Source organism: Pinus tabuliformis, chromosome 4_1, assembly GCF_031772625.1.
Source record: "Pinus tabuliformis cultivar Carrire ecotype Pingquan chromosome 4_1, CPIR1, whole genome shotgun sequence".
Taxonomy (NCBI): Eukaryota; Viridiplantae; Streptophyta; class Pinopsida; order Pinales; family Pinaceae; genus Pinus; species Pinus tabuliformis.
Window position 1 is genome coordinate 807,141,017 of NC_142303.1, and position 4,706 is coordinate 807,145,722.

Here is a 4,706-nt window from a genome sequence, read left to right on the forward strand (position 1 = left end):
GTCAAGACAGTTATGGCTGCACGAGGGAGATAAAAATACATCTTATTTCCATAAGCAGGCTACAATCAGAAAGACCAGGAACACTGTGAGCACAATCAAAGATAGCGAAGGAAACAGCTACGACACCCAGGACTCCATAAAAGAAGCAGCCACCAATCATTTCAAAAATCTCCTTACAGAGGACAAAAGTGAGGAGGACTATTCAAGTATTCTTCAATACATGACTGCTGAAGTCACTCAAGAAACGAACAGCAAGCTCACTCAAGATATAGAAGAGGAAGAAGTTCAAAAAGCAATTTGGAGTCTTCACCCAGACAAAGCTCCAGGACCTGATGGGTTTCCAATTAGTTTTTACAGAAAATACTGGCAGCTGATCAAAAAAGACCTCCTAAAGATGATACGCTGGGCTCTTCGGAAAGGCAAACTGGGGGGATACACCAACTCAACCCATCTAGCCTTAATCCCAAAAGAAAACAGACCCTCTACCTTCTCAAGATTTCGACCCATATCCTTATGCAACTCAGCATACAAAATAATCACCAAAATTCTGTCAGCAAGACTCAAGCCCCTTCTCTCCTCTTTGATCTCAGAAAACCAAGGAGGCTTTCTGCCCAATAGACACATCTCTGATTCCATCCTTCTTGTGCAAGAGGCCATTCATTCAAGCATAAACCGAAAGGAGAAAGGATTTGTCCTAAAGCTAGACCTTGCCAACGCCTTTGATAGGGTTAGACACTCCTTCCTGTTTGCAGTGCTTCAAAAAATGGGATTCAATTCTTCCTTCATTAATATGATCAAAGCCTGCATTTCGAATCCTTGGATCTCCCCGCTGATCAATGGTCGACCTGGTGTTGTTTTCCAATCCTCTCGTGGCCTAAGACAAGGCTGTCCCCTGTCCCCCTACTTATTTATTCTTATGGCTGAGTCTCTTAGCAAAGCCTTGGATTACAACCGAAGAATTGGCCTTATCACCGGCATCCAGTTTGAGCAAGGTACAAAGAACATCAATCACTCCCAATTTGCAGATGATACCCTCTTGATGGGAGGGGCGTCCATAACCATAGCAAGGCGCTTCAAAAAGATTCTAGATCAATTCATGGATTTCTCAGGAGGGAAAGTTAATCAGGTAAAGAGTTGCATCTATGGATGGAACGCAACTGCTCAAACCATCCACAACATTGCAAACACTCTAGGAGTCTCATACAAGCTAAATTGGAGCCACTTTACTTACCTAGGGATGCCGGTGAGTATGGGACTTATGAAAGCCGATGCATGGAATGAAATCCTTGACAAAATAAAGAGAAAAATCCAGCAATGGGGATCTATGTGGCTGAATCCAGCTGGACGCCTTGTTCTCCTAAAATCTAGTCTGTCCTCTCTGCCCATTTATCGTTTTTCTCTGTACCAAGCTCCAATGGCTTTCCACCAAAAAATGGAAAGAGCTCTTAGACACTTTCTCTGGCAAGGAGGAAAAACGGAAAGAAAAAAGTTCAATCTGGTTAGCTGGAAGAATGTCATTCAGCCTCATGAGAGAGGAGGGCTTGGAATAAGATCTCCAAAACTGCTGAACCTAGCTCTTGGAGCTAAAATAATTTGGAGACTGATTTCAGGGGCCTCAGCATGGTGGAAAACAGTCCTAGAGGCCACGTATCTGAACAGCACAAGGCATCAACTCTTGGACACCAATATTCCCAACAGAGACAGCACAAAAATCTGGAAGCTCTGCAAGAAAGTCATACCATTTATGTCCCAAAACATATCAAAGGTCCCAGGAGGGGGGAGCAGCATTAATTTTTCCACTGACAGAATATTAGGACAGCAACCTATGGGAACCAATATAGAAGCAACTCCTGCCATTAGTTGGCTTAATGACAGAGGTATATGGTGCTTAGCTCAAATAATGCAATGGGGAAACCATTCCCAAGCTTGGGCAGGTTGGAAACTCTCGGATTACCCTAGAGAGTTAGAAACAAGCGTTGTAGCTTTCAAGAACCTTCTGCAAAGTAAAGCTCCGGTCCAAAGAGGCAAGCAAGATGGCTACCGCTGGGACCCCACGGGAACTCAATACACAGCCAAGGCAGGGTATCAACATCTTTGCAACAGCGCCTTCCCACAGGCCATATGGAATCAATGGAAATTGGTTTGGAGAGCTGAAGCACCCCCAAAAGTCAAATTCTTTTTCTGGCTTCTCCTGAAAGGGAAGATTCTAACAGCAGAAAACTTAAATAAAAGGGGCATTATGGGTCCGTCCAGGTGCCCAAACTGCTGTCAAGCTGAAGAAACAATGCAACACCTGTTCATAGACTGCCAGGTAGCAGATGATTGTTGGAGACAGATGGCCTCAATCAGGGAAGTCACTTGGGAACCAAAGGCAACCATTGCAGAAACTATCTACAATTGGAGGAAAAATTGTCCATGGAAAGGAAAAAAGAGCAAATTAACGCAAAGGATATGGAATACTATACCCTTAACCCTTGTTTGGCGCATCTGGCTGGTAAGAAACAGGAAGGTATTTCAAGACAAAGGATGCAATACTAGAGTCATGTGTCAAAAAGCTAAGAATTTAGCGGTGGAAGCAATTATAGTTCACACTCATGACAAGATCGAGACCACCAATTACAGTGTTGAAGAGAGGAATTTGATCAACTGTGTACAAGGAAACAACAACAGCATCCAGGCTCCACGGCAAGGAAATCCACGATTGAAGGAGGCAAGCAACGTTTGGAAATTGAGGCTCAAGGAAGAGGAATTCGCACTCTGGCTGAGCAATTGCAATAGGTTCTATATGTTCTTTGACGGCGCCTCAAAATCAAATCCCGGCCTAGCAGGTGCAGGGGGTCTTATATGCAATGCCAATGGTGAGACTATTCTTCAGTTTGAATGGGGGTTGGGTGAATTATCCAATAACAGGGCTGAGGGATTGGCTTTGTTCCAAGGACTCACCCAACTGCTCAAGATAGGAATTAAGAAAGTGATTATCTTCGGGGATTCAGCAATTATCATCAAGCTCATGGTGCAAAAGCGGAGCACGCCAAACACCCTTCTGCAGCAAATCAACTGTAGGAACCAAATCCTTCACGACGTGCTGGAGGAGGTCCGATACTATCATATATTACGTGGACTAAATAAAGACGCTGACAAGTACGCCAACAAGGCCTGTGATCGCCCCAAAGGCATCCTCAGCTGTAATAACGTCTCATCCCTCCAACCGTTACCATGAGAACTCCGCAGCCAGTCAACGCTAGGAGAATCGTAATCAAAAGAATCCATTACTGCAGGCAAATCAACAGTGCAAGGGACAGTGTAGATAAGGCAGAAAGGACTTGCATCAGAAACCAGATTAGGAAATCTATTCGGAGCATGGGAATCAGACATCATGCAGAAGGAAATCGTCCTAAACATCAGGTCATAGATACTGGTCAAGATATGCTTTGGAAGGTGCGGTGGAACATTGGGAAGCACAGATCTTCCCCCCATCACAGCACTCTGAAAAAGGCTTTATATGCCCCTGGTGTCCAGAGTTATCTCCCCACAGGTGAAGTTTGTATTCACAGTTTCAAGAGCGGAATAGCCGCTGCTCCTCTCCAGGCAATCTGCGATTATCTCTTCAAGTTCGAGGTTATACTCTCAAGTGGCTGCTGCTTTTTCCAGAGCGGTGCTGCCACCGCGCGAAAGGAGGCTCACACCAGCAGTAAGGAAAGTCCTCAGAGACACCGAGAGAAGAACCCGATTAGCGCCTACAGTCATTTTCCAGACCCAATGGAGCGCCCAGAACAGTGTTTTCATTGTAGGGACTTACAAGCAGAATTCGACGAGGTGCGTGCACAACAGCAAGCTCTGGAGGATCAGGTTCGCAGTTTGGAAACTAGGCTTGAGGACCAATGCAAAATACTGCATGAGAAATACAGGGCTGAGATGAATCTCTTCCTGCATAGAGTTCACTCCCTGCATGAACAGTTTAATGAATTGAGCAACAGATGCGCCCATGCTGAAGAAAAGATATCCATCCTCAAGTATATGATGGATAAAAAATTCAAAGATGCTTCATCCTCTTCTAGTGCAAAGCCAAACGAACCAGACATGGACCCAGAAGGATCTACTGCAAGGAAGATAAGTCATATAGATATAGACTAGTCATGGGTTGTAGATGTAAATTTTGGGGTTTACAGTTTGTAAGAATCTACAGTAGTACAAGCAGTCTTAGGGGCAGTAAAACAAAAGTAAGAATAAAGGAAAGTAAACTTTTTGTAATTCCTTGGATTCAGAATGCGCAGGAAGCATCTTATGTATGGCAATCTGCCTTCCTTTTTTCAGTCTAATACATAGCAACCGATCTTTGTCTAAAAAAAAATAAGTCTGGAGATTGTATCGATAAGGGTTGGGCTAATAAGCACAAGTATTGCAAATATTTTCCTACTTCAAAAACCTTCCAAAAAAAACAAAACAAAACCAAAAAACAAACAAACAAACAAACTTTAATTATAAAATGCCACCATCTTTTCGGATCATACCTCAAAATCTCTTCCTACTAAATTTACATCGTAGTAGCTAAACATTTTATAACTTAAACATGTTCTATTAAAACTTCAATTACAAATATTACACTATATATATAACAAATATATAACAAATTTAATTGTGAATATTCAACCAACAAACTGCCGCATTTTAAAGGAATTGATTTCCAACATCAAATAAACTAACAC